We start from the raw sequence: 13,283 nt of genomic DNA on the forward strand, positions 1-13,283 counted from the left end.
GTTCTTCTTTGCCTGAAGCAGACAGCTGATTCTACAGAATATAATCAAGGCCATAAAACACAACTCAATATTTTAGTCACAAAATTTGAAAGACAAGAAAATTATTACCTGAACTTATTCATCACTTCAAATTTAAGAAGGGTTTGCAGAAGTCCATAAAATCACTAATGGCAGTGTCTTTACAATATTACATTTTCAAGGTGACCAATGCCTCTAGATTCTTGAATATACAAGTATAGAGCTTTTGAGCAGTCAACATGGGGGTATCCAGGGCCTACAAATTATACTTACATAGCACTGCCTTTGGATAGAGTTTATAATTTATGAGCTACTTAACACTGGTCTTGGAAGGTCCACTGTTAGTTGTATTTTATTTTTGTTTCTTTATTGTTTAAAAGTACTCCATAAGTAAATATCTATACATCATATATATTTACAATGCAAGCACATAGTTTGGAAATTGCAAGTATGGAAAACTTTCACCTATTCAGTATTGTGTCTAAGTCAAGAAAAAGACAATCAGAACCTTACACACGAGAAGCACTAAGATAACATTTGAGAACTTTAGCATGCTCTCTAGTTTAAGTGAATGAGGTTCAGCTGCGCTTATATTCCAAAGAGGAAAGCTTAAGAAAAATAGATTTGAAAAAGGCAGCTGATGCACAATTTGGAACAATCTAATGTATGGAAATGTAGAGTAAGTAAACTTCATTGCATGGACATTTTTACTGAAATATCCTCACTGTAAATAAAATTTTATAGGTTTTAATAACTTGTCGGAGAAGCAAACTACACCCAAAATTAGTGCTGAACATTCTACTTTAAAATTGTGTGCTCAGGGGGCTGGGGATTTAGCACAGTGGTAGAGCGCTTACCTAGGAAGCGCAAGGCCCTGGGTTCGGTCCCCAGCTCCGAAAAAAAGAACCAAAAAAAAAAAAAAAATTGTGTGCTCAGATGCAGGCTTGTGTTAGAATATTTGTCAAGCATGTGTGAGCCTGGGGGCTCAATTTCTAGCATGCAAATATCTTAATGTAATTGTAAACTTGACACACATAGAATCATTTCAGAGGAAAGACTAGTACAAACTGACCTGTGGAAAGGTTTATGAAGGATTGTCTTTATTACTTGGTAATTGATGTAGAACAATGCAGCCCACTGTGGACTATAACATTAGTACAAAGACTACCCTCCTGAGAGGCTCAGCCAGAGCATGACAAATACAGAGGCAGATGCTCACAGCCAACCATTGATCTGAGAACCGTGTCCCCATTGGAGGAGTTAGAGAAAGGATTGAAAGAGCTGAAGGGGTTTGTAGCCCCATAAGAACAATACCAACCAACCAGAACTCCCAGGGACTAAACCACCATCCTAAGAGTAAGCATGGACTGCCTCATGGCTCCAGCTGCATACCTAGCAGAGGATGGCCTTGTTGGGCACCAATGGGAGGAGAAGCCCTTGGTCCTGCTAAGGCTCTACTCCCCAGTAAAAGGGAATGTCAGGGCAGGGAGGCAGGAAGGGGAGGGTGGATGGGTAGGAGTACACCCTCATAGAAGAATGGGAGGGGGGAGGTGATAAGGGGGATTTATGGACTGGAAACAAGGAAAAGGGATAACACTTGAAATGTAAATTAAAAAATATCCAATAAAAAAGAAAACTAGCTGAGTATGAACCAGTGGACAAGCCAACAAGCTATTGTCCTTTATGGTTTTTGCTTTAAGTTCTTATCCTTACTTCCCTCAATGATGGGATATGGCCTACAAATATAAGCCCTTTCTTCCTCAACGTTGCTTTTGGCCTGAGGGTTTTATTGCTGCAAGATGAAGGATCGTAGAACAGTAAATAAATAACTGGTAGCTCAATCAATAAATGTAAAACGGCTTTTAAGTTTCAATAACTCACAGTATGAATGGTGCCATGTAACAATGACAGAAATAAATCTCTATCCCTTAAAGAACTTTCACCCTGTGTCTCATTGCCATTGCTTTCTTTATCTCCCCACCCCACCAATGTGTTGTCGCCTACTTTGTACATTCACCTCATCTCTTGTCACCTTTAAGTCCTGTTGGAGAAGTCTGTTATTTTGAAAGTTCTGTGAGAAATATGTTAAAACCTTCTTTTTCTCAAGGTTTTGTTAATGACCAGCAGTAGCTGCCAGTAGATTAACAAAGCAAAAAGGCATGTATGGGACTGAGGGTACAACCTTGGAGTTTATTTGACTCATGTTTTGATGCTTTTCTTAGGTATGCTAATAAAAGTCTGCCTTTGTAATTTCTAACTATTTGAGGTCTTAAAAGAGAGCAAAGCCCAGCCTTTAAGCCCAGCACTTGAGGAGGTGAAGGCAGGCAAGTTTGAGGCCAGCATGGTCTACAGAGCACTCTAAGAAAGACAGGTTTGGTTTCACTGAGAAACCCTGGCTTGAAAAATCAAATACCACCACCAGCAAAAACAAATATCAAAAAGAGAAGGCCAAGGAATAAATGACTAGTGAATCCCAGTCAGTCAAATCCTTTTCAATAGAAACTAGAGCAAGACTGCTCAATGGGTAGAGAATTGGTCAGGTAGATCCTGAGCCCTGAGTTCCAATTTCCAGAACCTACAGAAAGATAGCAGAGTTGGTAGCACCCATCTATAGTTTCTGCATGATTGGAACACAGTAATGGGAGATTCCTCAGAATCTCACAGGCTTAACCTGGTGTAGCAGGTACAAAATGACACCCTCTTTCAAAAATGGTGAAGGGGGAGGACCGACACTTAAGGTTGTCCCTTGACCTCTGTATGAATATTGTGGAACTCAGATGCATAAAACTCATCTAGCCCAAGCAACCACACATAAACAAAGCTATCATGTGTAACTCTGACGATAAACAACCTGAGAACAGACAAGCATGACTTTTTTCATAGAGCTTGACCGTTTCTACTATACAGTTCTTGAAAATAATCCTTGCCCATCGTAAAGATGCTTGGGGACATTTCAAAGGTGGCTGGAGATGAACAGTGCCAGGTCCAAGCCTCATTTAGTCTCACATTATCTGCCACATCATGAGTAAGTCAGTAATTATTAAGACAATTAGTGCCAGAGTTTATAAAATGAAAAAATATTTCTGTGTGCTCTGTATGGTTCATCAAAACCCCAGAGGGATCAGACACTAGATTGAACTAAAAGCTATAGCGGCATCTCTCCATATCTGGATGATCTTGGAAATCCATATTTTATTTTTAAAATTATGCTCCAGTTTGCCAATTAAAATGATGGTTTGCCAATTAAAATGGTTACTCCCTAACTGAGCATCATCTTTCCTACGCTTATGAAACGTGATTTCACAGTACAGGGATTTATACATAACTGATATTCATAAAAGCTGGACTTCTACTTCATAGGTTACAATGCGGGACTGACATTTTCAGTAGATATTACATCTCAACTTTCTAAAAATAGCTACTATGTTTAGCCTGTGCTGAAGGTAGGCAGAGGGAGGTGGATGGATGTCCTGACAGAATGAAGTGGGGCCCTTGTTGCAAAGAACATGCAGGTGTGAGGCTTATTCTTTAATGCTGGAAAGACTGAAAGGCTTGAAAGTTAAATAGTTTAAAGAAAAAGAACAGGAACAGAAGTGGCCTCGTGGTGTAATCACGAGTCCTAAGGAAAGCAGCTTCATAGGCATGACAATTAGCATAAGCAGTTGGTTAATTAGAGTTGGTGAAAGGCCGAAGATCATTAAATCATTAAAGTGACACTTAGACACCTCAAAACATATATGTGTATGCCTTTTAAGTTTTCCTTTAATGTGAGGTCAAGCCTTTGCTTGCCTGTCTGAATGCATCATTAGGTGAAACTCAGCTTTGCCTTTTCAGACATGGTGTGTCACTCACAAATTCTACATACTGCTTCCCTGAGCAGTCCTTGGTAACACGATTTCAGTGTTAAATGAAGCCAGATTTCAAGCATTATGGTTTTTGTGCTCTTGTTTTTCAGCTAATTTGACTGCAATTTTCAACACATTACTAGTTACTGTGGAGCTTTTCAAAGCATTCATCTAAATGTCTATAGAAACAACTATTTTTTTACCCCTATATTTCTTACTTTACATAATACTAAATTGTACCACACAATTAAAATGGCAAGTGCAATTGTGTAATTACTTCTCAGAGCACCAGCAGCCTGTACCTAGCTCAGTAGGAAAATAAAGGCTGAAAGTTTATGTGCCAGAGGTCTTCTGGAGAGAATTCATATATTTGTCCACCCAGTAGGAAAGAATCTCCATTAAACAAGTAAGTTGTTTTGTTTTTGTTGAGTCCTGCTATTATTCATTTAAATTACAGCTAAAGAGGAAAAGGGAGGAGTCTAATGGAAAAAAGTGTGTGTGTGTGTGTGTGTGTGTGTGTGTGTGTGTTTCTGTGGTGGTGGTGGGGGGCAGGATAACAAGATGGTGCAGAAAGAAAAGGCACTTACTTTACTATCAAGCCTTATGACCTGAGTTTGAGCTCCAGGACTCACATGGTAAGAAGAAAGAATTGATTCCCAATAATAATAGTCTTCTGTAACAACAAGTATACCATAGCACCTGCATGGTAAGAAAAATAAATAAAGGAAGGAAGGAAGAAGGAAGGAAGGAAGGGAGGGAGTGAGCGAGGGAGGGAGGGAGGAAGGAAAGAAGGGAAGTAGGTAAAAACACAAAAGAAATAGGAAGAGAACTCTTCAGGGGGAAGGGATGTTGGTGTTGCTGATAGGAAAGAAAATGAAAGACTTTTAAAACAAAGTCAAGTCTATCACTAAGCTAGACAATTGAAATGAATTGGGGAAGTAATAGTCATGGAAAGTTGGGTCCTAGACTGAAAAGAGAAAAAACTGCATGGAGCTTCAAGAAGAAACTAGCTTGAGACAAAGTTTGGGATTTTGTTTATAAGATTTGCTTCTGGTTTTGCTTTTTGCTGATAGATAGTATATGCTTGTTGATTTGCAGAAAAGAAGTAAGTAAAAAGTAGAATTGGACAGATTAATGATGTCAAGCATTACATTTGGAGATTCAAAGAAGATGTCCCTGATCCTTTGGGTCAGCTGCCTATTTCCAGCAACACATGCTACCAAGAATCCTCCATGCTCACTCTGGACCTGATTCACCTAGGCAATTTGTTCTCTACTTCCTGTCCACCAATACAATCTCTCTGGTGCTCTTCCTAGCTCTGTACCCTATTGCTTGCAGGGTCTTCTCCTGTATCCCTACTCTATTCCCTAGTGACTCAATCAAACCTGTGTGGACTCAGCTTTCCTTATCCCACTGTACTCTCTTAGCCCCACCCCCACCCTTCCAGTTTACCCCCATCCTTTCCTCACCCCTCACTTCTACACTTTCTACCTGAGATGTTTAGTGTTGGAATTCATCAGGGATTCAGGTAGGTGAATCACACTATCTTTTCTATCTTTCTTTATGATCTCTCCATTCTCATGCTTAGCCTAATAACAACCTCCTCCCATTTCAACCACATTCACTGGAGATTCTAACTCTGGCTTCAGACCAAGGGTATCTCCTGGTACTTTCTTCTCTGTCTCTCATGATAATTCTTTGCCGTTTCAAGTATTACCTGCAGAATCCACTCTTTCCAACACACATTCGGATCTCTGGAGATCCAGTATCTAGGAGTGAACAGCATCCCCTTATGTCTTAGCTGAAGCTCTGCTCAACCTGTTCTACTAGCCCACTTCTATTTCTCTCTGCTACTCACTGGCCTACAGAAGTAATCCCTACCAGGCAACCCACAGGCATTACACTTTCTTAAGAGAAAGCAACAGAAACAAGGAAACAAAAGACCCACCCAATAAATAGAAGATCAGATATCAACACTTTAACACTCAGTCATCCCAATCCCAGAGGCCTAGACTCCAGCACAAAACACAAACATTACCAGCCAAGACAGTATGGTTCTACCCATATTTAGTAATCTTACTAGAGTAAGTGCTTAAAAATGTAATACAGCTGAATCCCAAGGAAAGGACTTCAAAGAAGATATTAATAAATTCATTAATGAAGTCCATGAAAACACAACTAAAGAGAGGGATGAAATAATAAAAGTAACTTAAAACATGACAGTAGAATTTGTCAAATAAATAGAGTTACCAAAGAAACCACAAACTGAAATAAAACTGGAAAAGAAATATTTAGGAAGTCAAACAAATATCTCAGAGACAAGCCTCATCAACAGAGTATAAGACATGAAAGAGAGAATTTCAGGAGTTGAAGACAAGTTAGTAGAAAGGAATATCTCAGTCAAAGAAAATGTTCATTTTAAAAATTTGAAGCACAAAAGATTGAGGATATCTAGAACATTATGAAAAGATCGATTCTACAATGAAAAGAGAGGAATAAGAAACTCAGGTCAGAGTACAGAAAATGTTTTTGATAAAAATCATAGAATAAATTTGCCTAACCCACAAGACTCAGGAAGCATAGAGACATCCAAATAGACTAGGCCAGAAAACAAATTCTCTACAACAAATGATAATCAAAGCACTCAGAACAAGGAAAGAATATTAAAAGCTATAAGGGAAAATAGCAAATAATAATTACAATAACAACTGACATCTGAATAAAGACTCTAAAAACCAGAAGGTTCTACAAATTATAAGAAACCACAAAATCCATGTCTGATCACTATACCCAGCAAAACTATCAATCACAATAGACAGAAAGTAAATCATTCCATGATAAAGCCAAATTCGAGCAGAATATATCTACCAATCCAGTTCTACAGAAAAGAACAGAAGGAAAATGTAGTTTGAACAGATTAACCACACTGCAGAAAGCAAAAGAATAAATAAACCCAAACCATCTAATGAAAATGTAGGGCAATCCACAAAACAACAACAAAATAGCAGGAATAAATACATACTGCTACTGACACCACCAAATATTAACAGTATCAAATTCCAAATTAGAAAACTTGGCCCATTCTTTTGCTGCATCCAGGAAGCACACCTTATTATAAAGAATAGATGTTGCCATAGGGTAAAAGGAAGGAAGAAGAAACTCCAAGTAAAAGAACCCAAGAGGCAAGATGGTATGCCATTTTAATGTATGAAGAAAGACACTATAAACAGAAATTAATCAAAAGAGATAGAGAAAGATACTAGATACTCACCAAAGAAAATAAACCCACCAAGAATATACTGTCAATCTAAATAAACATTTATAGACAAAACACGTGGACACCCAAGTTCATAAAGGAAGCACTACTACAGCTGGAATTACATGTTTGTCCACACAGTTATTGTGAGTGATTCCAATAGCCAATTCTTGACAATCAACAGATCTTTCAGTTAAAAACTAAACAGAAGAATGTTGGAGTTAAATAATGTCACTAATTAAATGGTCCTAGCAGATATTTACAGAGCATTTCACCCAAGCACAAAGGAATATATCATCTTCTCAGTAGTTCATAGAACTTTCTCAAAATTGACTACATACTTGATTGCAAAGCAAGTCTCAAAAGATATAAGAAAATTTAAATATTGTCTCTTTACTGATCACCTTATATTAAATCTGAATAACAGCAGAATGCTTGCAAATTCTTAAAAACTGGAAAACTCACTACAAAATGAAAAATAAGTAAAGACATAAATTAATAAATAAATTTAAAACTTTTTAGAATTGCGTGAAAATAAAACACAGTGTACCCAAACGTCTGGGAAACAAATTAGGAGTTGCTAAGAGACAAGTTCATACCACTTAGTAAATACAGAAAAATGTTGGAGAGATCTCATACTAAGAACTTAAGGCCACTGCTGAAGACTTTAGAGGAAAAGAACTAACAACATAAGTAAATATATAGCAAGAAATAACCAAGCTGGGAGATGAAATCAATAAAGTAAAGGCCAAAATATCAATACAAAATCAATGAAACTAACAATTGATTCGTTGAGAAAATGAATAAGATAGAAAAATCTTTAGCCCAATTAACTAAAAGATGGAGAAATAAGATCCAAATTAATAAAACTATAAATCAAAAGAGAAACAGAACAACAGATATCAAGGAAATCAAGGGGGTATAGTTTAAAAATCTGTATTCCACCACATTGAAAAATCTAAAATAAATAATTATATATATAATTTAACATATCATATATATGTATATATGATGTACTAAAGTTAAATCTGGGTCAGATAAGCTATTTAACCTATTGCCACCATATAAAGACTGAAAGACAAATTATACAATCATTTCACTAGAAGGAGAAAAGGCTTTAGACAAAAGCCAATATCCCTTCAGGATAGTAGACTTAGAGTGACTGAGAGTTCAAGTAACATACCCCCATGTTAATAAAAGTCAATTTATAACAAGCCCATAGTCAACATCAACCTAAATGCAGAGAAACATAAAGCAGTTTAACTAAAATCAGGAAAAAGAAAAGGATGCCTACTCTCTCTCTCTATGTACTATATAAGTCAATATAATACTTAAAACCTCAGCTAGAAATAAAACACCTGAAGGTGATCAGGGAGGTAGATACAAATAAGAAAGGAAAAAGCCAAAATGTCTTTATGTAGAGGCAGATGATATGGTTTCACACATAAATGACTGGAAATCCTACCAGGGAACTCCTACAAATGATAAACACTTTCAGCGAACTAGCAGTAGACAAAATTTACTCACAAAATCAGTAGCCTTCTTATACATAAATGTCAAGTGGACTGAAAGAGAAATCAGGAAAACGACACAGTACACTCAAAAAATATAGAATAAGTTTGGAAGTTCTAGCCAAGCAAGTGAAAGTTTTATATGATAAATTTTTAAGACATTGAAGAAAGAAGTGGAAGAAATCAGAAGATGGAATGACTCCCCATGCTCATGAATTGGTAGGATTAATATAATGACAATATTATTCTTCCAAAAGCAATCTACAGATTGCATACTATACCCATCAGAATTCCAATACAATTCTTTAGAGATCTTGGAAAAAACAATTCTCAGCTTTGTAAGAAAACACAGACATACAACGTACACACACACACACACACACACACACACACACACACACACACACACAAAGAAAGACAGAGACAGAAAGAGACAGAGAGAGAGAGAGAGAGAGAGAGAGAGAGAGAGAGAGAGAGAGCAAAAACAGGACAGCTAAAATAATACTGAATAATTTTTAAAATGTCAACCCTAACCTCAAGTTGTAACAGAGATATTGTAATAGAAATAGCATGATATTGGCATAGAAGCAGACATATTGATCAATGGATGGAACTGAGTTGAAGAACCAGAAATACATCCACACGCACACACCTATAGACACCTGATATGTGAGAAAATAACCCAGACAGTTGCTCAGAAAATTGGGAATGGTTCTAACTCAAGGACCAACTGTACCACTCCTAGGCATATACCCAAAAGATGCTTCACCAACCAACTAGGACACTTGCTCAACTTTGGTCTTGGCAGCCTTATTTGCAATAGCCAGAGACTGGATACAACCTAGATTTCCCTTAACTGAAGAATGCATAAAGAAAATGTGGTTGATTTACACAAGATAATACTATTCGGCTGTTTAAAACAAGAGCATCATGGATTTTGTGGGTGAATGGATGGAAGTAGAACATAGCCTGAGTAAGGTATGTACTCACTTATATGGGTATATTAGCCATAAAATACAGGATGATTACATTACAAGGATGGTTGAATCTTTCTGAGAAGGAGAAATAGAATAAATATTGGAATGGCAGGGAGGAAACTGGGTGAGAGAGAGAATGGTGAGGGAGTGGCTAGAAGTGGGTGAGGTACAGGGAGAGCAGGAGAGAGAACAGAAACTGGTTGGCAGAACAGAAGCAGAGCATCTCTAAAACAAGATTGGGGGTGGACTCTAGCTGAGACTCCTAGCAGTGAGGCATATGGATTCTGAAGTGGCCACTTCCTGAAGCGAGGCAGGACTCCCAGTGGAGGGGAAAAGAATAGCAACCCACTCAGAAGATTTTCTACCTAAAATATGCCCTGCCTACAGGAAGGACAGGGAGAAAGATAGAGCAGAGAGTGACAACCAATGACTGGCCCAAATGGAAAACATCAATGTGTATCAATAAAATTACTCCAAATGGTGCTGTGCTATCATCCAGAAAGAGACCTTGGGCCACACAGTGCTAAATGCGATGTCATAATCAAACTCTGCCCTCAGGTCTCTGGAACTATGCATAAGAGGAGGCAGAACTGTAATAGCCAGAAGGTATTGATGACATCATGGAAACAGTGTCTTCCAGATGCAACAGGATTAACATATTTACGAACAGAAACTGTGGCAGTATGCACAGGCCCTGCAAAGGTTAAACCAGAGGTGTGTCCTATGCTAAAACGGGGAAATGAACACAACTTCCCAGACCTACTGAAAAAGTTATTAATTAACAACTTCTTAGAATAGAAAAATTAGTTTTTCTAAAGGATTCACACTATAAAAACCAAACTTATGACAATACCCTATGCCAATCAATGGATGGCCAGCATAGAGCAAACTCAATGGTATTTTGGAGAATTTTGTCTCATGTTGCTTTGTTTGGGCATATTTTTTAAAGCTTACAGTTTTTTGTTTGTATTTTATAGTTTCAGATTTTGTATTTTTATGTGTGTGTGTGTGTGTGTGTGTGTGTGTGTGTGTGTGTATTATGTGCGTCTTGTGCATGTGTGTATGCATTCAATTTTTGTACTTGACATTTGGGTTTTTTGTATGTATACTTGTCCATTTTGTTTTGCTCTCTTTTTAAAGATTTCCCTCTGTCTTCTTAAAAGAGTGAGAAAGAAGGCATGGAGTTTGAAGGGTAAGGAGGTAAGAAGAATTGGGAGGAGATGAGGAAGAGGAAACCATGAATAGAATATATTGTATAAAATTATTTTCCACTAAAAACAAAGAGGAATAAGAAACAAAATAGAAATTTTAAGAAAAGAAAACTACATTATTACTCATAGATATATTCTGGTATGACTTGACTTTTTGTTTTATGTTAGAAGCTCTACAAAGAGTTTATTAAAGACCATTAAGCCTGGAGAAGATATAGCTTGGAGAAGTTGAACAAAAAGTTTGTTCAATGACTTTATGTCTGGGATACTTGCTTTTATTCAGTTTTGCTGAGCACACGTACCCAAGTTTGGACATGAGTGAGTGAAAATATTACAAAGGCCAAATCTGCCCAGCATTCCCATTTAAGAAGAGAAACAAACTCTGCTTGGAAACAGTGACTAAGTTCTTAAAATACTCATTTCTGACTTTTTTGTCTATGTGAATTACATATGAAAATGTTTCAGCATGTTAAAGGGAAACTATAATGTAAATTTGTAGGAACATGATTAATAATTTGGAAACACATTTTTTAATCTTAGAACATTAGGTAATTTTATGATGAGATAAATTTTAATATTAACAGTAGCCTATGCAAATCCACTCGGTCCAAAACAATGACTTTTTTCCCCCAGTTTTCAGTTTTAACATTATTGTACATATCCTTTTCTGTAATACTTGTCTTCTATAAGGAATGAATTGACATCACAGCATATTAAAGAGCAGGCAGGTTTTCTAGCACTTGGGCTACTTCTCTACACATTCTTCTCATCTCCTTCTCTTAATGTATTATTTTCTCATTCCTAAGAAAAGGTGGCTGACAGAAGCCAAGTAAGAGAGAAGAGATTTATTTTAGTGTGCAATTTCAGAGGGCCCCGGCTCTTCAGAGTGGGGAGGGCTTAATAAGGTGGCTCAGTACATAGTGTCAACACAAGTTCACAAGGAAGTAAATCAGAAAACAAAAAGTTACTGAAAATAGCTGCCCGCCCACCTGCCTGCTTCCCTGAGGGTTGTTTGTAGATTACATAGCCTTCCTAAATATAAAGAAGTGTTGAGAATATAGCCTGTGGGAGGCATTCAAAATTCTGTCCACAATATCCACTCTAATATTCAGTCAAGTGCACTTGCCAATTGATTTAAATACTTGTTCCCACATCTACCTCTAGTAGTCATGTCAAGCTTTGCATGAACTATGGAACAATCACTGAGTAAATTTATGCTCAGTGAATGGACTTTAGAAATGAGATGAAATGTATTTTCTACCCACGCTGAACATTAAAATCATAGCAAACACCTAAACAAAGCCATTAAAAATACATGTTAAAACAAGAAGAAAACAAACAGTAAATGTTAAAGTTCTGAAGAGAGAAGAGGGTGAAAAGACCTGATTTTTAGATTAAGTGTAGCTTGTAAGTGTAGACATGTTTGAAGGAATAACATAGGACGTGAATTAATAGATTGATATGTTTGATAAATAAATGATTACACTTTGAATCCCTTTAAAATTTTACTATTTGTTTATGTATACATGGAATTGTGCCTGTGGATATGCACACACATGTGTGAAGATGCCTGCAGAAACAAGAGAATGGTGGTGTGCACTCTTGATCTGGAGTTATAACTATTTGGAGCCACACAATTTAGATGCAGGAAACTGCAGGCACATCAAGTGCTTGTCAGCACTGTATCATCTCTCCAGCTAAGCTACTGCAGTTCGAACCGTGCTGATAAAGTTGAAATATAAATAAAACATAAAGAATCTTTTGTGGATCCACATAGTAGCTTATAGCTGTCTTTTTAACAGTTCCAGGGGATCCAAGGCATCTCCTCTGTTCTCTGTGGCACCAGAGACACAAGTGATAATTATGTATATGCAGATGAAACAATCATATATATAAAATAAAAATAAATCTTTGAAAAAATCATTTGTGTAGATAAAATAAACTTAGGTTTAATAAATTTATGTGATGTTACATGTGTTGGGAAAACACTAAGAATCAATTCAAGTTATAAAGTTCATAAATTTATAATTCATAAAAGGAAAACAAGAGGAAATACTCATTTGCACAATCTCTTTAGTAATCAAAGAAATGAAACAATAATATTAATCCTTTGTTACTAGTAATTCTAGAAAATCCTGTTTTAAAATTTATATCAAATATGACTCATGTTGTAAAATATTTGAAAAAGATAGTAATTCCAAAGGAATTCTAAATGAGGACACAATTTCTGGAGAGCAAGTTGGCAGTATACCTCAAGTGCTATAAAATATTCATCTCATTTGATTTATGAATTTCTCTTCTAGAAATGTACCCGTGGAAATGCAATTTGCTCACAAATGTAATCTGAGAGAAGCAATTTTCATGAAAAGATTATCATTGCAAAGTGAGTGTTATTCTTTGGGTATGTTTTGCTCCTCAATTTTTTCATGCTGGAGGAATGGTCTTCAAAGCTGTGATATAAGAAG

General features: G+C 36.7%; 1 long non-coding RNA gene across 5 annotated transcripts in view; it reads left to right on the forward strand.

The window, feature by feature from the left end:
• LOC102547227 (uncharacterized) overlaps positions 1 to 13,283 on the forward strand; it is a 38,453-nt gene continuing 25,170 nt past the window's right edge. The window contains exons 1-2 of one of the 5 annotated variants that reach the window (XR_015675868.1): positions 1 to 200; positions 13,122 to 13,201. This is a non-coding gene — a long non-coding RNA (uncharacterized LOC102547227). Of the gene's footprint in view, positions 201 to 10,413; positions 10,808 to 10,947; positions 13,202 to 13,283 lie in introns of those variants that run through there. The other 4 variants (XR_015675857.1, XR_015675873.1, XR_015675879.1 and 1 more) reach the window with 4 other exon arrangements.

The sequence above is a fragment of the Rattus norvegicus genome, chromosome 2 (genome assembly GCF_021556685.1).
Source record: "Rattus norvegicus strain SHRSP/BbbUtx chromosome 2, alternate assembly SHRSP_T2T, whole genome shotgun sequence".
Lineage (NCBI taxonomy): Eukaryota > Metazoa > Chordata > Mammalia > Rodentia > Muridae > Rattus > Rattus norvegicus.